This window comes from Equus caballus, unplaced genomic scaffold, assembly GCF_041296265.1.
Source record: "Equus caballus isolate H_3958 breed thoroughbred unplaced genomic scaffold, TB-T2T haplotype2-0000561, whole genome shotgun sequence".
NCBI classification, from domain to species: Eukaryota; Metazoa; Chordata; class Mammalia; order Perissodactyla; family Equidae; genus Equus; species Equus caballus.
The window spans coordinates 345,758-366,718 of NW_027221924.1; the positions used below are offsets into that span (position 1 = coordinate 345,758).

General features: G+C 38.2%; 2 long non-coding RNA genes across 2 annotated transcripts in view; one reads left to right on the forward strand and one right to left on the reverse strand.

Annotated features, from left to right (window-relative positions):
• Positions 1–20,961, forward strand: part of LOC138922157 (uncharacterized) — a 41,110-nt gene that overhangs the window by 10,971 nt on the left and 9,178 nt on the right. The gene's annotated exons all lie outside the window — the stretch shown is intronic.
• Positions 5,087–6,804, reverse strand: LOC138922158 (uncharacterized). Its single transcript, XR_011435238.1, has 3 exons — positions 6,667–6,804; positions 6,299–6,455; positions 5,087–6,133 (listed from the first exon to the last, which is right to left on the reverse strand). It is a non-coding gene; the product is annotated as an uncharacterized lncRNA (long non-coding RNA).

Consider the following 20,961-nt stretch of genomic DNA (forward strand, 5'->3'; position numbering starts at 1 on the left):
GATCTGTGCTGTGCATTAGGGTAGCTATTAGTCACATGTGGCTGTTTACATGTAAAGGAATTGAACTTCAATAAAATTCAAAATGTTTCTCAGTCTCACTAGGCACATTTATTTTTTTAATTTTTCTGTTTCTTTTTTGAGGAAGATCAGCCCTGAGCTAACACCTGCTGCCAATCCTCCTCTTCTTGTTGAGGAAGACTGGCCCTGAGCTAACATCCGTGCCCATCTTCCTCTACTTTCTATGTGGAACGCCTACCACAGCATGGCTTGCCATGCGGTGCCACGTCCGCAGCAGGAATGTGAACCGGCGAACCCCGGGCCGCCGAAGCAAAACGTGTCCACTTAACCGCTGCACCACCGGGCGGCCCCTCACTAGGCACATTGATAGTGCTCTACAGCTACGTGTGCCTAGTGGCTACTGTGTTAGCACAGCTATAGAACGTTTCCATCATCAGAGAAAACTCCATGGGCCATGCTGTTCTAGAGAATGAAGTCAGAGAAGAATATCTGTATATATAGTATGAAAGATGAGATTAAATGATCCATCTCTTTTGCTTAACATATGTTTATATACGTAACAACCCAGGAGATTTTAGTAACAAAAATCTCTAATGAATGAGAAAATTTGGATCCAAGATAAACACACAACGACTAATTATCTGTGTTATAGCTGTATACACCTAGAAAGGGAAATGAGACAATGATTACATTTACAAGAGCTGAAAAAACAACTCACAAGCCAGACACAGAAATATATCTACTGCCTGATTTCACTTATGTGTGGAATCTAAAATAGTCATACTCATAGAAGCAGAGTGGAGTAGTGGTTCCCTGGCTCTGGGGGGTTGGCGGGAAATGGGGAGACATGGGTCAAAGGGTACAAAGTTCCAGGGCTGTAGGATGAACACGTGCTGGTGATCTAATGCCCAGCATGGTGACTGCAGCTCAGGATACTGAATTGTGTTCTTGAAATTTGCTGAGAGTTAATCTTCAGTGTTCTCAGCACAAAAAAATCATAACTGTGGGAGGTGTGGATGTGTTAATTACCTTGATTGTGGTAATAATTTCACAAAGTATACATATATCAAACATTGCATCTTACACCATATTTATATATATACAATTTGTTTAGTCAAGTGTACCCTAGGAAAGCTGGAAAAAAAATGTAAAAATAACATAAAATACTTTGAATAAATTTAACCAGAAAGACACAGGACCTATATGAAGAAAACTATAAACCATCATTATAAAAATTTTATAAATAGAAAACAACTTCGTGAACTCATGAAAAAGATCATGCAGTGTTCTTTAATGAGCAGTCTTAATATCATAAAAATACCAATTCTCCCAGAATTAACAAATAAATGTAATGTAATTCTGGTTAGAATCCTTGTGAAATTTTTTGAGTGGGAATTGGGTCAAATGAGTAGTCAAGAAAAGTCTGAAAAATAAGAACTCTGAGGAATACCTTGCCTCGCTGGGTGTCAGGGGATGCTCTGAAGCCAGTGTGATCAAGGTGACAGAATATGAATATAAGGTTAGACAACTCGATCAGTGTAACAGAACGGCATCCAGAGTGAGTTCCTAGGATGTGTGAAAGTTCGCATGTGAGCAAGGCAATGGATCGGTTCAGCAGGAAAAGCGTAGATGTGTCATCGTTGGTACTGGCACAATGGACTGTCCATTTGGAAGAAAAGAAAAGTGGATTCTTATCTCACACAATTTTGAAAACTCAGTTCAGCCTGCTTAACCTGAACATCAAAGTGAAATGGTCAACATGGCAAGTCTGGTAGAGTGGGTACAGCGCAGGGCTGGAGGAACTCTTTCTAGGGAAGACCGACTACCCAGAAGCTCCAGAAAAGAGGAGAGACTTATTCAACTATAAACATTAAAAGTGTATTTTTAGAAAGAGAAATATAAATCAGTTTATTCTGATATTTCCAGTTCAACATTAAGATTATAGGGTTTGTACTCAACTTCCTTAATTTTTTTTTTTTTTAAGGATTGGCACCAGGGCTAACAACTGTTGCCAATCTTTTTTTTTTTTCTTTTTTCTGCTTTATCTCCCCAAACTCCCCCTGTACATAGTTGTATATCTTAGTTGCAGGTCCTTCTAGTTGTGGGACGTGGGGCGCCGCCTCAACGTGGCCTGATGAGCAGTGCCATGTCCGTGCCCAGGATCCGAACCCTGGGCCGCCGCGGAGGAGCGCGCGAACTTAACCACTCGGCCACGGAGCCGGCCCCTCAACTTCCTTAATTTTATATTCATATTTCTTTTATGCTGAAATCTCAGTTGCTAATAACATTGATAGAATTATTTCTTTACTTTATTCTATAATATATATCTTACAGCTTAAAAATAACAATTCCAGTATTAACAAATATGATTATTGAATGTCATTTACAATTTCTTTTGGATTCCTTTTGTCTTTGGGGTGTCTCCTACCAGTTTTGTGCAATTACTGTGCCTTAAAGAAACATGGAATAATTCTCTGTGTTGCTCCTGTCAACAGCTGATGTATGTTTAGGAGTCATTTGTTGTTTTTATTGTTTTCATGTCTTAGGAATTTTTGGTGTAATTTTTATAATTGTGAAAAAAATTACATAATTCCAAAGTGAAAATGATGAAACACATTCGGAGAAGTCTACCTTCCCCTCCTGACCCCCAATGTCCTGTTCCTTCTTCTTAGAGGTAACCATTTTTGTTAGGTCTTAGTTCCTACTGCCATTGTTTATTTTGAAAACATAAACAAGTAGTTATATCTGGTCTTATTTTCCCCTTTTCTTTCGTGAAAAGTACCTCCTGTAACACTGTCCTGAACCTTGCTCGTTCCCATCCTGGTATGTCCTGGAGGTCAGTCTGTAGCAATACATGGAAACCTTCCTCATTTCCCTTGACAGCTGCATGGGGTTCCATTGCTCCAATGCACCATATTTTATCCAGGAAATCTTTTATGATGGACTCATGCTGGCAAAATTTATTGCTGCTGGGTGTGTGGGGAAAAAGTACTCTGAAATAATAGGAAATATCTATTTTGGCCTCTGCTCCCAGTTCCTGGCACAGAGTTCCTCAAACCCTGTGCTCTCCTAAATGACACAAGCACCAGTAGCATTGTCTGTTCTAGTGTTTGTTCTTTGAGCCTGGTTCCTGACATGGAGATCCTGAATCCTTTGTAATGTCCTGGGTGGTAACAGCATCATTTGTTCTAACGAGGTGACTCTTCGTGGGCTCCTGAATAACTTCAGGATCTGAGCTCATCACCAGAAAGACCAAGGGGTGATTAGAAGTTAGGCACTTTCAGTCCAACCCCATCCTCCAGGAAGGGCAGAGGGGCAGGAAATGGAATTAGTGTCCATCAGGCCTATGTGATGAAGCCTCCATAAAAATCCCAGTAGTACAGGGTTTGGAGAGCTTCTGAGTTGGTGAACACATTCACATGCTAGGAGGGTGGCACATCCCAAACCCACAGGGACAGAAGCTCCTATGCTCAAGGCCCTTCCTGACCTCGCCCTATATATGTCTTCATTTGGCTCTGTATTCACATCCTTTATAATGTCCTTTAATAAACCCGTAAATGTAAGTGTTCCCTGAGTTCTGTGAGCCATTCTAGCAAATTGTCACACCCAGGGAGGGGGTCATGGGTACCCCAGTTGATAGCTGGTCAGTCAGAAGTGCAGGTGACAACCTGGGCCTTTTCAACTAGCATCTGCAGTGAGGATGGTCTCGTGGGACTTAGCCCTTAACTTGTGAGCTGTGGTGCCCACTCTGAGTAGTCAGCGTTAGAACAGAGTTGAATTGTGGGACACCCAGCTGGGGTCGGAGGATGGCTTGGTGTGTGGAGCACCCTCACATCTGGTGTCAGGAGTGCTGTGTGGCAGTGGTGTGAGAGTCAGGAGGCACCCGGGAGGAAGAGTGTTTTTCCCGTACAGGCACCATCACATTGATGGGAGAAATATTTAGCATTACAGCCATGGTAAGCAATCGGGCGAGATGCATTAAAGATTTGAAAGATGCATGTAATATCATCTCATTTTTCCAAACAGTCAATGATCCAAAAAACATACCTACTTTATGTATCTACCTATCTATCCATCTGTCTGTCTAGGCGTATCTACGTATGGGGAAAATAAAAAGATACTCACTAGCTTGTTGAGATGTGGGGAGGGGGTAGAAGTGGAGAAGACTTAGGGTAACCAGAAAAAGCAAAAGAAAAAAAGGCTGTGGTTGATCAATAAAGCACGCGCATATTCACACTTGTGCATCTAGGAAAAACTGTGTGAATATACATGGAATATTTTAAAAATTATTTAGCAAATGTAATGGGGGAAAAGTTGCCATTTAATATAGCAGTGTAAACTTTTAGGTTGCCCGGGAATGAGGTGGATGTAGAGGCCTGTGTATAGAGAACTTTGCGTCTTACTGAGAAACATAAAGAAGGCTGGACAGAGGCATTGCGTGTTCCCAGGAGGAGACTCGATACTGCAACACTGTCTGCTCTCAAATTATTTTTCCCTGGATTGCAGCTCCCGTAGGATTCTTATGTTGCAATTTGGTGAAATATTCTGTATTTCATGGAAGAGAAACAGCCCACTTTGGGGGACCACAAAAGGCGTACAACAGTAAGCAGGACAGCATGGCAGTGGTGCAAGGCTGGGTCGTGGGTGGGTGACCAACTGTCCCAGTTTGCCCGGGACTGAGGGTGCCCAGGACCGGGGCTGCCAGCGATAAAACTGACACAGTCCTGAGCACACTGGGGTGAGTGGTCGGCGTAGCCGTGGGAAAGAGCGGGCAGCCCAGAAGCAAACGTTCACAGGGAACAGAGGGTCACACATCAAGGGGCAAAGGAAGGACTCTGTAAGAGGTGGTGCTCAGAGGAATGGTAACTATTTGGAAAAGAGCAAATCAGACCCCCCTCATACCATATTCCAAAATAAATCCCGTATGGTTTGGTCAATTAGATATACATAAAAAGTGAAAACGTGAAACAGTGAGAATCTCTATAGGTAAACATTTCTGCCATTCTGATGTAGGGAAGAACGTTCTAAGAATAAATGCAGCAGAAGATACCACAGAACAAAAGACTGATCCATTTGAATATAGAGTTTATTTTTCATATACATCAGGAAACAGCACACATAAATGAGAAAGGGAAATTATAAATTGGAAGAAAGATTTGCAAAAATGAATGCTAGGCAAAACCCGCCTCAGCCAGAGGATCCCAGAGAGCCCTGGCGGCTAACCATGCGGCGGCATCCAGGGTGGGACCCTGGGACAGTGAGGGCCATAGGTGGGAACAAGGAAATAGAGTGACGTGTGGACTGTAGCTCGGAATAGGGCGTCAGTACTGGTTCATTAATATCGGCAAACGTACCATCCCACGGAAGGTGTTCACAGTGGGGAAACTGGGTGTGGGGCATGTGACAGCTCTCTCTACTATCTCCCAACTTTCCTGCAACTCCAGAGCTGTTCTAAAATCAATGTTTATTAAACATATTCCTGATAAAACTGGCTAATACATATACTATATAACTATATAAAACATAATAGAGAACTTATATATAACATATATGCATACATGCACACATAACATATAATACATATACCATAATGTATAACGTAACATAATATATAACTATACAACATACAAATTAGACAAATGAACATCTAAAGAAACTTGGGCAAAGCATTTAAATAGGTAAATAACAGAATAAATCAGTTTTACGCTCCTAAACTGCCACTGGGTTTGTAAACGGTTTCGTCGCTTCTGGAAAGCAGTTTGCCAACATGGATTAAGAGCCTTAAAATGTTCACACCTTTCAACTCTGTGAGTCCACTTCAGAGTAACCACCCTGCAGGCACGACCTGAGGTGCACACAGAGTTTGATGGGCAAAGACGTTCTTCCTGGGCTGTGTGCGATAGGAAATAATTGGAGACGTGCAGCACTCGGGGCTTCTTATCGTCAGCTTTACGGTCTGTGCGTACTCTGAGCCTGTTCAAATGTATGGAAGAAGAGTGTGGCATCAAGGGCGCAGGTTTTGCAGACACATCTCAATTCAAGTTGAAGCACCATCAGCGGCCGTGTGATTTGGGGCGAATCACTTCACATTCTTTCTAAGGCCCAGTTCTCTCGTCTGTAAAATAAGGCCAATAACACATGTAATCCATAGGGGTTTTGTGAAAATCAAATGGGATTATTCAAGTCTTTAGCACAGTGCCTGGCAGATAGCTTAGTAAATAGCAACTCACACTAACTTACAGATGAGAAAATGGGAGCAGAGAGAGGACCAGTAACTTACCCAAGGTCACACAGCTGGTGAGTCGTGAGCTGGGACTCAGACACAGAACGCTTGACTTCACATCCCACGTTGGTAACCACAACTCAAGTCTTCGCTCTTATTGATGCAGTTCCACTGCTGCTGCGTAATGACCTGCGAAAATGCTCATGGGAAAACGCTGAGTAAAAAAAGTACATACAAAATTATATGTACTGTATCAATCTTATTTTCCCCTGAAATTTTTGTATGTGTACTAAACATGCATAGATGAAAGACTAGAAGGAAATAGGCCAACATATTGAAAGGATGATCTTTGAGTAAAGCGTTGAGCACACAGGAGACGCTGTGTTCTCGCTGTGGTCACTTGTGCTGGTGTTCTGGTGACTCACCTAAGCGCCTTGGGTGTGAAGGCAGCTGTGTTCTTCCTGCTCAGGACTCACTTCCTGAGCTGAGCATTCGCATCGCACTCCATCTGTCTGGGAACACTCTCCCCATTGCTTCTGTGAAGGTGACTTTTTTCCCTTAGCTCTCTGTGTCTCTTTCCCTCTCTTTCCTGTTTCTGTTTCTCTCTCTGTGCTGTGTTCTGTGTCCGTATTCCATTTCACCACTTTTCTCCTTAGCTGTGCTCAATCTGCGGTTTAACCTGTCCATTGAGTTTTTAATATGAAACTTTTTTATTTCTGGAATTCTCTTTCAAAACTACTTGGTCTTTTTAAAACAAAAGTCTGTTCTTTCCTCCTGTTTTCACCACGCCTTTAATCGTTTTAACACGGCCGTTTTAGCCTGTGGGTCAGATGATTCCACCGTCTGAAGGGCTGGCGTCGAATGCGGCTGCTGGTTCTCACAGGGGCTTGTGGTGGCGCTCTCGTGTGCTCTGTGAGTTTTTCTTGTGCATCGTGCTCAGGGCGGCTTTGCTTGTGGGGATCCTGCGGGAAAGATGTCTCTCTGGAGCCGTCTTTGTTGCTTCTGGCGGGATTCGAGGGAGAACAACAGCGAGGGGTCCTTCATGCCGACTTTGACCTGGAGGATCACTGGACCTTGCAGGAGAGACACATCCTGAGGCCCAGGCCCGCGTGCAAGCAGGCTTGGAGCTCCGCGTCCTCATGGGGGTCCTTTCCCTCCGACTCCCCAGGCCCAGGCTGTCTCCACGCTCCTGAGCCGGTTCTGGTCTCGCTCGCCCTCACTGAAGCTGTGGGCCTGTGAAGGCTCCGACTTTCCACAGGGGCCTCGATTCCAACCCCGGCCGTACTGAGGTCCAAGGCTCTGTCTCCTGCCTCCACGTGGCCACCAGAACCTGAGCACCTCACTAGGGAGATGACCAAGCTGCCGTGGCCCAGCCTCAGAGCTGCTGAACTCCACGTCCGCTAAATGCTCTGGGCGTGGACCCCTAGGAGTTTCTTCAGTTACTTGCAAACTCAGCTGTATGTTTAACAGGCTGCTGTTTTTTAATCCTTATTTCTAAGTGTGTCGCCCTGTGGGAGGACCTGCAGGTGATTTTGGCCCCCATGTTACTGGCAATGGACCCCAAAGATTATTTTTAAGGGAAAACGGTCTTAGGTGTCAGGCAACATTGACCTAGACATTGTTTTCTTTTAGAAGGTCATCCTGTTTCTTTCATAGGAGCATGTCAGTGGATTTTTTTCTGCCCTATTTCTTCATCTTTAAATAGTTTTTCTTGCCTAAAAACGAAAACAAAACTGTCAGCCTTCCAGTTACCTGTGCTCTGCTGTCTCCTGTGTTTTATTTTTATCCTAATCACGGCACATTTGGCAGGAAACCAAGTTTCTTGCCAGCTTCTTGCAAAGGACTCTAGTGAGGGTGAGGACAGGGATCCATCTCATATATGTGCTTGTAGATACACTATAAATGGGTCTTTTTTTTAATTTCTTTTTTGCCAAGGAAGATTCACCCTAATCTAACATCTGTTGCCAATCTTCCTCTTTTTGCTTGAGGAAGATTAGCCCTGAGCTAACATCTGTGCCAGTCTTCCACTATTTCGTATGTGGGTCACCACCACAGCATGGCTGACGAGTGGTGTGGGTCTACACCCAGCATCCAAACCCCTGAGCCTGGGCTGCTGAAGCAGAGCATGTGGAACTTCAACCACTCGGCCATGGGTGTGGCCCCTGTGAGTCATTTATAAAATGAGGAAAATGACCAGAGTAATGATTCCTAACTTTTTTTATTAAGATTATGATAGTTAACAAGCTTGTGAAATTTCAGTTGTGCATTATTGTTAGTCATGTTGTAGGTACACCACTTCACCCTTAGTGCCCTCCCCCCACCCCACTTTCCCCTGGTAACCACCGATCAGTTCTCTTTGTCTTTATGTTAACTACCACCTATGAGTGGAGTCATACAGAGTTCGTCCTTATCTGTCTGGCTTATTTCACTCCACATAATACCCTCAAGGTCTATCCATGTTGTTGTGAATGGGACGACTTTGTTCTTTTTTATGGCTGAGTAGTATTCCATTGTATATATATACATATATATATATATATATATATATATATATCATATCTTCTTTATCCAACCATCAGTTGCTTGGCTCTTAGGTTGGTTCCATGACTTGGCTATTGTGAATAATGCTGCGGTGAACATAGGGGTGAATGGGACTTTTGGAATTGCTGATTTCAAGTTCTTTGGATAGATACCCAGTAGTGGCATGGCTGGGTCATAAGGTATTTCTATTCTGAACTTTTTGAGAAATCTCCATAATGTTTTCCATAGTGGCTGCACCAGTTTGCATTCCCACCAAAAGTATATGAGGGTTCCTTTTTCTCCACAGCCTCTCCAACATTTGTCACTCTTGGTTTTGGATATTCTAACAGGTGTAAGGTGATATCTTAGTGTAGTTTTGATTTTCATTTCCCTGATCTTCCTGCCTTTACAACAGAAGTAAATATTTAAATGATGGTTATTTCTTGCTATTAACCCATGACCTATGTTAATTACCCATGCTTTATAAATGCTCCTTGTTTATAGATTGTTTCATTAGGTTAGTTAAAAAGTAACTAGGGAGAAAATAATGAAAGGTGAACTGAAGTCAAATGCAGACTTTCAACTTTAGGATATCACCTCCACTAAAAAGCCTTGTTCATCCCAACAGGTGTACTTCAGAATCCCATTAACTCTGAATCTTTCTGAAAAGATTGCAGCTTCTATTTAACTGTCTTTTAACATCAGAAAGGTTTTAAAAAATTAAAACCAGATTAATCTGGTATTACTGATATTAAATGATTTTTCCAAATTTTTATTCTCCTCTTTTGCTTATACATTACTTGTACTTTCACAAAGTACTGGAATAACTTTCAATTTCACTTTATTAATGAGTAGAAACTGTTTAGTGTTGAGAATAAGTAGTAAAAGTTCCCTATCATACACTGAGGGATTATCCAAATTTGGATCTCTGCCTTCAGAGAATATATTTCCTCAATGCAGTACTTCTTAGAATTTTTATTTTTTAAAGAGAAATTTTAAGAAAAGAACTCGAATTTCTTGCTAAAAGTAGGTATATTTAATAATACAAAGAAAATTGGTTAGTATATTTCTCTATAAATGTGTATGCATGCACAAAAATTGAAAGTTATTATATGTTCAAACATAACTTTTTATCTTTATCAAAAGTAGAGGTTCATTCTAGAAAATATACAAAACAGAGGGAAGAGTAAAGGGGAAAAATCCTACACATATAGAGCATGTTCATTTCTTCGTTTATTGCTACTTCTATAAAAATAAGATACTACAAACTATTTTAAATCAAGCTTTTCCCCTTCAGCAATATCTGGTGAAGATCTCTAAACGTTATCTGGTGTAGAGCTAATTTATCATTTTCAAATATTTGAAACACAAAAATTTGTGCTATTCCTTATTGATTAATAGTCACTTTGATTCTAGTCACTTTGACTCCAATATTTCAAAAATATACTTATAATTTATCTTTATATTCATTTTATTTCCAGCAGACAGTTCTTAAGAAAAGAATTGACGGAATGAAAGATGTATAAATATTTAATTTTCACAGAAGTTGCTCCTCTATTTTTCTTGGAACACATTGTGCATTTTCAACTTTTTAATTCAGGCTTCTTAGATTTTTATATCTGGTTATATTTTTGGTTTAATTATTACAGTTCTTTCCTTAAAAGGTGCCAATAATGTGCATGCTGACATCCCTTTGCCAGTTTACCATTTTCTTTCTACTCATGTTAATATTTTGTTCATTTCACCTTAATTGTGTCTGCTTTCCTTGGCTCTACTATTCAAGCACTTGCCTTATTTTCATTAGTGATTATTCTGTTACTCATACTTCTGATTTGACCTTCCTTTCTGTGATGGCCTTATTTTACTCTTCAACATTTGTTCTTGAATTATTCTATTTCATTTTGTTATTCCTTTCCTAGATTTTTTCTGTGAGCCACTCATTCGCTTCTATAAAGATAATTGCTTCATTATTATTTTTTTTTAATTCACAATAATATGCAGCCATACTTCCTTTGTGGCAAGATCTTTAAGACAGTGTTCTCTCTTTGACATATATTAATGGTTTATTCATCCTTTTCTTACCTACTTTATATGTACATATATATATAATATATATTAACACACATATATATATTAATTTGTTTTATTTTTAGTTGTCATTCTTCTTTCTAAAAGTTTCTGTCTTCCTGGAATATTCAGAAAGTTCATATGGAGAGCAGCAAGATAAATATTCCTAATTCCCATGACACAGTTTTGTCTTTATGAATTAGAGTCTATTTAACATTTTTCCTCTGAAAAAAAGCAGATATCACTGAAGAATATCTCACCAAACAATATGCCCTTTCTGATATATAGATATATATATATTTTCAAACAAGCCTAAACTAAGGCTGTTCTTTTAAATGAATCTTAAAGGTCATCATTTTCATCATTGCAGTGGCTATTCTTCCTGAAGTTTTCATAATTTTTCAACTAGTTTCCAATAAAATGTTGCTTTCAACACCTTTCTCATGATAAAATTGATGCTAGGTTAATAATTTTCAACATAATACTATGCATCAAATTTAGATATATAGGACAGACCTGATGGCACAGCGGTGAAGTTCACACGTTCCGCTTTGGCAGCCCGGGGTTCACCGGTTGGGATCCTGGGTGTGGACGTGGCACTGCTTGGCAAGCCACGCTGTGGTAGGCGTCCCACATATAAAGTAGAAGAAGATGGGCATGGATGTTAGCTCAGGGCCAGTCTTCATCAGCAAAAAGAGGAGGATTAGTAGCAGATGTTAGCACATCTGCCTCAAAAATAATAATAATAAATTTATATGTATATATTTTCATTCATGTGTACATATATATATTTGTCTGTTAGGTATATATATAAAGTGTGTATGTACGCATATATATGTGTGTGTAGGTGTGTGGTGCATAGTGTGTATGTGGATACCTACATACATATGCACACAGTACTCTGGGGTACATATTTAATGTTAGTAAGTTTCCTTTGTAGGAAAAGTTTAAAAAATGAATATATGGGTACATCTCATTATTTATTTACCCTTGTAAAATGCTCATTTGTATTGCTTCTAAGAACTGAATTGGATTTTACTATGTTCTTTTTGTTGGCAATAGCTCTGTGCTTGTCTAGCTCAAGTATATTTACTAACCATTTAATCTCAGGTTTTGGATTATTTGATGTACCTTAATACTGATGACATATACTCTTATGAGAGGAAAAAAGGAATAATAAAATCTACCACAAATGTACAAGAATTCTTTTCAGATTCTGTGTAAAGAAAGTCCATGGCAATATGTTATTTTTCACAATTGAAAGAGTAACCAGATATATAAGCATTTGGTGAATATACGTTCACTAACGTAAAGGAGAAGCTGAAGAGGAAAATACAAATACTACGAAAATGACCTAGGAATAAGTCAGTATTGACTGATAACAAGTTCAAAATAAAATTTGATTTTTAGGTCAAGAAAAGCGAGCAACTAGAAAACATTTTTCGATATAGAGTAGAGGAGATTGTCAGGGTTTAAATCTAGTTTTAGAGAAGTGTTCCTGAAAACAGCCAACTAATATGAATTCCTATAGGGGAAAGACAATAAGATATGAATTCCTATAGGGGAAAGATAATAAATGGGCTGATAGTGGGACAATATACATATCTATATACATATATATATATATATTAGTAAATACAAGAGAAAAATAGGATTGCATTTGAAGAAAAGATATGTGATTGGTTACACTTTTTTGCTAGTCTTTTTTTATGCTGTCTACTTTGAAAATATATAAAGACAAAGCTGACTATTTGAATAAAATAAATATACACCCGAGTTTCCTTACTCAAGCTACTTATTACTAAGTATTCATCTCTATTATCTCTAACATTCCTCCACTGAAACACATCTCACACGTATAAAAGAGTGGTTATCACTGTTTCTGGGGGATACTGGTGTCAAGTTTTTCTAATTCTAACCAAAACCCAAGTGTGTGAACATCTTTATGCAGGCCCATTCCAGCGTCACCAGGGAAACATCACGCCATCAGTGAGATAATGAGCTGATAATAAAGATAGCAGTTGAATAATAGATCTAACACAACATAGAGATACAGAGCCAAGAGGTGATTTGAGGGAAAGAGCACTCACAACAACCAAAACACAACATCAGTCATGTGCAGTGATGGAACAAATTGTACACTATTCTAACATCAAGATATGATGTTTGAATATTGCTGGCCTTGGTACTGATTCGTGATGTTCCCTGCATGATATAAAATAGAGTTCTTATTACCCCTTTGGCCTTCTGTCTTGAACTTTCAAGTTTTAGGAGCCAAATAAAGCAAAGGAATTATATTATATGTTGTAACCTGTCTGTAGATCCCAAGTCACTTCTCTTTGCATGTGTGGAGAGTGTAAACTTTGAATAGCTGAAGCATGTTCAGGAGAAGAGAACAACTTTATTAGATCAATCACAATCCATGATAATTCTTTTGTGTGTATCACAGTAGGTATATTTTATTATAGTAACATAGTGCTCAAGTTAGCCTAGCTAAAACACTAATGGAATATATTGGCCATGTTAGTGAAAAATATGAAGTAAGGCTGGCTTCGGGCTTGTTTTGTTTCAACAGTTAAAGTATGCCATCGTTATCTTGTTTGTTTCCATCTCTCTCTTTTACTAGCTGACATTTCGTCTGAAGACTGACTTACCGTTATGATTACAAGATGTCTGCCAAGAGTTCCCAGATCTTCATTATTTTGTAATGAACTAAAGAGTAAGATTGCCAGATGAAATTCAGAGCACCCAGTTAAATTTGAATTTCTGATAAACAGCATTTTTTTTTCGTATAAGTATGTCTTATGAAAAATTATTCATTGTTTATCTAAAATTCAAATTTAACTGGTCATCCTGTATTTTACTTGCTAAGTCTGGCAATCTTACTAAGGGAAGAAATACAGCTTTGCTTTGGGAAACTCTTAAAAACTGAGGAAACTTCTTTTCAGAAGTTCTCTCAAAATATCTTGTCATGTTTCATTTTCTCAATTTTGTCATGCATCATACCTGAATAAGTAATCATTCTCAGGAGATGAGATTTTGAATGTTTTGTTTAGACTGAGCTGCATGTTGCACTACATTTCCGAGAAGTATAACCATAATACCCTAAAATTTTGGGTGGTTATGAAGAGTAGGATACTAGCTAAATGTTGAGGAAGTGACAGCAAGAGTTATATTTCAAAATATAATGGCAGAGGCAATGTAACATAATTTTAAATAATACAGAATTTGAAGCCACACTGTGTGGATCTTCTGTGTGTTAGCAACGTAACCTCGGGCAAGCTGCTTAACCCCTCTGTGCATCAGTTACTTCACTTTTGAAACTGGCATTATAATAGTATCTACTTCATGATAGTTTTTATTTAATGTATATAAAGTACTTAAACAGTAGTTTGCCTATAGAAAATCTTTATCTTATAATCAGCATAAGGAAAACACACCTCAAAATGACATTTTGGAAAATCTACAAATGAATTATCATTAATTCATGAATGTCCTAATTTAGACCGAGTGGAAGAGTACCCTTAAAACTTATTTTTACTGATGTTTCTTGAGCATTTTGTTGGAAGAAAATTTATTGGAGCTGTGGACATCAATTTAGATAATTATTGAAGTTTAGCTAGTACCCAATTGTGTAATTTTCTTATTGTAGCAACAACAGTTAATATGAGATCTATCTACTTAATAAATTGTCGTGTGTACAATACAGTATTGTTAACCATGATCGCCATGTTGTAGAGCAAATCTCTAGAACGTCTTCATCTTGCGTAACGAAAACTTTCCACCTATTGAATAACAGCTCCGATTTCCCCCTCCCCCAACCTCTGGCAACTACCATTCTTCTCTCTGCTTCTATGAGTTTGACTATTTTAGATAACTCATGTAAGTGGAATAATGTACTTACTTGTTCTTCTGTGGCTGGTTTATTTCACTTAGCATAATGTCCTCCAGGATCATCCCTTTTGTCCCATATGGCAGCATTTCCTTCATTTTTAAGGCTGAAAAATATTCCATTGTGTGTATATGCCACGTTTTCTTAATCCATTCATCCATTGATGGGCATTCATGTTGCTTCCATATCTTGAGTGTTATGAATAATGCTGCAATCACACAATCACACAAATGTCCAGGTATCCCTCTGAGATCCTGATTTCAATTCTTTTGGACATATACCCAGAAATGGGACTTCCGGATCACACGGTAGTTCTATTTTTAATCTTTTGAGGACCCACCACACTGGTTTCCATGGTGGCTGTCCCATTTCTATTCTCACCAAGAGTGTACAAGGGTTACAATTTCTCCACATCCTTGCCAACACACTAAAACAGTATGGTATTGGCATGAAGATAGACATATAGACCAATAGAACAGAAAAGAGAGCCCACATGGGTAATAAGAATACACAATGGGGAAAGGATAGTTTTTTCAACAAATGCTGGCAGGAACACTGGACATCTATATGAAAAAGAACGAAATTGGAACCTTAACTTTCACAATACACAAAAATCAACTCAAAATGGATCGAAGACTTAAAAATCTTGGAGCTGTAAAACTAGAAGAAAACACGGGGGGAAAGCTTCTTGACATTTGGCTTAGCAATTACTTTTTGGATATGAAATCAAAAAGCAAAAACAGATGTGGGGCTATATCAAACTAAAAAGCTTCTGCACAGCAAAGTTAATAGCCAACAAAATGAAAGGCAAGCTATAGAATGTGAGAAAATATTTGCAAACTATATATCTGATAAAGGATTAATATCCAAAATATATAAGGAGCTCCTATAACTCAATAGCAATAATAATAAAAACAATATTCTCACTAAAAGTGGGCAAAGGACTTGAATAGACATTTATCCAAAAAAGACATACAAATGGGCAACAGGTATCTGAAAACGTGCTCAATGTCACTAAGCATCAGAGAAAGGCAAATTAAAACCACAATGAGGGGCCGGCCCGGTGGTGCAGCAGTTAAGTGCACACATTCCACTTCGGCGGCCTGGGGTTCGCTGGCTCGGATCCCGGGTGCGGACATGGCACTGCTTGGCAAAGCCATGCTGTGTAGGCGTCCCACATATAAAGTAGGGGAAGATGGGCACGGATGTTAGCTCAGGGCCAGTCTTCCTCAGCAAAAAAGAGGAGGGTTGGCAGTGGATGTTAGCTCAGGGCTAATCTTCCTGAAAAAAAAAACCACAATGAAATATCACCAGACACCTGTAAAAATGTGACTATTAAAAAAAGTCATTGTTTCATAATTTCTGTAAATAATAAGACTAAATTATTCGTAGCTTTATGTCATAACTTCATCTTCACAAGTTCCTTACCATAATTGTTCAGTAGCCACATATATTTGCATATTCTCACAGACTAAGGTCCAGTTGAAAATTAGAGACTATCAAAGGAACAAAATGGAAGTATACTAATCAAACCTTATATTGATGCAATTTCTATCATCTTATCATATGTATTGGTAGCAGAGAAAGAGAGTTCCATGCATATTCTTATTCCACTTTTCCTTGTAAGAACCGCATAATATAGTAATTAGGTATCTAGTGAAATCTGAAAATTTATTCGGCATTCTGACATTGTCTTAGTCCATTCAGGTCACTATAACAAAATGCCATAAACTGAGCAGCTTATAACCAACAGAAATTTATTTCTCACAGTTCTGGGTGCCAGGAAGTCCAAGATGAAGGAGTTGGCAATTCGGGGTTTTGTGAGGGCCCAGCTCCTTCGATGGCTGTTTTCTTGCTGTGACCTCACGTGGTGGAGCACGCTGGTGCCTCTTTGATGAGGGCACTAAGTGCATTGCTAACTACTTCTGAAAGCCGGCAGCTCCAAATACCCTCACAGTGAGGATTAAGTTTCAACATATGAATTTTGGGGCAACATAAACAGAAAGTCCACAGCAGATATTAAGAAAAAGTTTAGTGTCTTCATTTCTTTCTAACTAATCTGTTATTTGCTGTGAATTCTCTACCCGTAAGTAGTTTTCTGTAGCAGGCATAGGATGGGAGTTTTGGGGGACTTTGAAAGAGTCAACAGAATCCACTGGATTTATTTTAATGTTTTATACACAATCTCTGCTTGGAAAATGCAAGGAAATTTTGGTGTTTTTCCTATGTGTTCCCTTTACCTGGTCCTGTGTTCATGGAGTGGAAGAGTTGAAAAAGGCTGTTAAGATAGAAAGAGAATGTGGCAATGAAGAAAACAGAGAATCTTCAGACTGTTAAGATAGAAAGAGAATGTGGCAATGAAGAAAATAGAGAATCTTCAGATGCATAAGGTGGCCTCTAGGTTCTCCTGGGCTGGTGTACTCCAAAGAGGGTTTGGCTCAATCCCATCCCTGGGTGTGCAGCTGGTAGATGTGTCTCATGTTTACGGCTTCCTTATGTTGGATCTCATCTCTTTTTACATTAATTTAGGCTGGTAGTCCTTATTAGTAATCTTTGCTGCTGCCTCAGCATCCCTTGGCCCTTATCTCTCAATGTCTGCCAGGTTCTGCATTTGGATTCTTGCCTGGGTTGCCTTCGGCCTCCATTTTAACAGTGACTTTTACCTTTTGAGCCCTAGCACATTTATTGAGGTCTTCTTGGCTCTCAGTATGGTTACGTCTATTGACTCTAAAAAGCACGTGGAGATTTCTGGGTCTCACTATGCTGAAAGGAGATGAAAGATATTCAAGAGTGTCAGCTAATCCCTCTTCCCAGATAACAAAGCTGATCCTCTCTCTTTTCTTTACTGGAACCCACCGGTGTGGGAGAAGAGCATTGTGTGGAGTATCTCCTTCATAAATCTCAGATATCCAGTGTCTAAAGACATATAAAATACTTTTATTACAAGTTTGAAATTTGCACAAGTCAGATTAAGACATCTGCCTAGATTCTTGCTTTTATATATGTGGCTTACTTCCATAAAATCCTGGGACCAAGACAGGTGGTGTTTCCTTCTTTTCTTTCACTGTCTGGTTGGGAATTCCCTTATGCTAAACTCTGTCTATGATCAGGTCCTCAAAGCTTAGCTCTTGATACGATAAATGCAAAGAATAGGAATATAGGAAATAATTTTTTTCTAAGCTTTATATTCAAAAGCTAAGTAATTTTCTATTCTTCACTATCTTGCAAAAAAATCCATTCATGCATATAATTAATGAATTCTTTAAGATATTTAAGAACACAAAGGATGAGTTCAATGTTAATTTGTATATACGTATATACCTATATACATATATATGTGTATTTCAAGATATTTCCTTTGGTACATTAATATGTAGAGAGAGCAGAATTCTCAGCTGCTACACATTTTTGGGGGGAACATGATCACATTTAAAGAAAACTTGTCAAAAATGTTAAAAAAGGGAAAAAATGTTGTAGAAGCTTGCTAGTGGCAAATAAACGGAGGCAATCGGTAAGGGAAAGGCTCCCTCATGCAATATCCCTAATGATCACTTTGCTGGGCTTTACAAGAGTGATTCTTTTTAGGAGAAAATTCCCACAAATTTTGTTAGAATCTTAAAGTAACTGAAAAAACAGTTTTACAAATTCTGCTCTAAATTGCTTAATCTTCTAGCTTCTTGCCAAGGGGTAATTTGGGGGAAATAGCTATGGGATATCCATATTGGAATATCCATATTTTGTACCCCTTATCTGAAAGATGGTAAAGCATTTGCTTATAAAAATAAAGGAGGAACTTAGAATTATAAGGAAGAAAACCTTAGCCACCATCTCTGTCAAATATGATACTATGTTTTATATTTGAGATTTTCTTAGCCAAGTAGAATTTTAATTTTGATTTTTGCATGAGAATGCTTCTTTTCAAGTACTAGTTATACCACTTATTATTAGAGACAAGTCACTTACTCTTTCTAAGTCTCAATACCTGTATCTCTGAAATGGCTCAGGTGGACAATATATGAGACAGATGGAAAAAATGTTTTATTTTTGGAACACAAATACCCATTGTATGTATTAACATTAAGGATATACTCATCTGAAAAAAATCTGTTTTGTGAGTGTTTGTAGAGACTTCTATAGAGAGAAGAGGTGTTAGATATTTTTAATTGGTAAATAAACAAGCTAATGAGCTCTATTTTATAAAAGAAACAGAATAGTAAATATAAATGACAAGACTTTTATCCAGATTAGAATACAAAAATATTATTATTTGACAGAGTAAATTTAACATCACTTTATTTTCCTTACAGTGGAATTGGATTTTAACAGACGTGGGTATATTGGATATATATGACATGGAGTATCTTAAAGGTGATGACATTTTAAATGGTTTTCCAAAGTGGAAAATAATTTTAAAAAGAAAAAGCAAAGACATAATTTATTTTCTGTACCAGATGAAGCAAGTGCATAGTGTACAGTTTTTTTTTCAAGATGACTTAAAAGAGTATGTTTGCTATATTTAATTTTTTGTCACTAGATGGCATACTATATGTAAAAATAAAGAACTTATGACAGTAATGAGATTAAATTAATGGCAAATAAACACAATTGTGTAAATTGTCAGAGAATACCGTTTAGTTCAAGTAACAATAACCCCTTTAAAATTAAAATTCATTATGTAAGGCTTTATCTCAAGGTTATTTTTGTCACAATAATTTAATGATAATCATGTGTAAATCTAAATTTTCATTTTTAAGCACCAATATGGATATAGTATACAAAAATCATTATATTCCAGTGTAGAGTAAACTTGGAAGACTGTTACATTGAAATAAATATCAAATGAATGAAAATAATTTTGTTTTAAAAAACCTCAATTTAATAAAGGGGGAAACATTTATGTGCAACATATAGTGAATGCTGAAATTATTTCAGTCATTCACGTGTTATGTATTTTAATAATGCTACTAGAAAAGTAATGTTTTCAATCTAATTTACTCTAACCTACATTGTTTGCTGGCATTGTCATGAAAGAGAAAGACGTGAGACCTAGTATTTTCATTATTACTGCTGCATACAAACTACCCTAAATGCGAAGTTTTTTAAAACAACAAATTCTTTGCTCTTGAGTTTTTAGTTTTTTTATTTGAGCAGTGTTCAGCCAGAACAGCATATCTCTAATCTATGTGAAACAACTTAATTGGGGCTAGAAGATATCCAGTAATTCATCGTGGCTGATTGTTGGCTGGAAACTCAGCCGGGACTATCAACTAAGGCTTAAATTTTCTTCCACATGGTTATCTGGGCTTTTTTCCACTTCATAGCAGGATAGATATCAAGAGAGAGGACACAGAACTTGACAGTCTTCTAAGAAATTAGGGCTGAAACCAGCACAGAGTCACTTCTGCTATGTTCTATGAAACACTCTCAGTTCTGGTTACACAGTTCAGATTCAAGGGGGTAGAGAAACAGACTACAGGTTTCTGAGGGGAGTGACAAAGAATTTATAGTTCTCTTTAATCTGCAATAGTCTACCCTCTACCCATAATTATTTACATAACACTCACCTTTAAAATACCCTATAAGACATAAAGATTTATCTCATTAGTCATCATACTCAAATCTGGAGTATTTTCGTTTGTTTCAGGAGATGCAGATGTGGGGGTTGTTTTTAGATGTGGTTTCTATTGGTCTAAAAAAACATGAAGTAACATGAAAAGTTTTGTGCCCTCCATATACCCAAATAAAATGACAGATATAGGAAAAAGGTAATGGACACTTTTATTCAAAAAGGAGGAGAATGGGAGGCAGAGAGAAATCATTAGTTCGTAGCGATTCTGAAATCTCTGGGTGTGTATTGCCAGTTGCTTGATTAGCGCTCAGTGCCGCACTCTGGGAATGGTTTTCTATGGCTCTTCGTTTCCCTCTCTAAGTTCTTGGCTCTGCCCTTTGCCATTAGAAATATTCCAAAGTTGCAGCTGCATAGCTTTCTCAGTCTGGGTCACGGTTCTGGGAAGTTAAGGGCGTAGAGACCACTCTTTGTTTTAAACTCTCTCTGTCCCTTTCAGTTCAAGTGGATTAATCTTTTGAAAATTTGTGAGTTTCTTTTCTGCAATTTATATTCAATTCAATGAGACGAAGTGTGAGACAAGCCCAGATTTCTTTCTAAGGAAGGCCCTTCTCTACCCTACATCATGTTTTAGGCTGCCATTGGACAACACTCTTCTGCTGCTCAGAAGCTCTT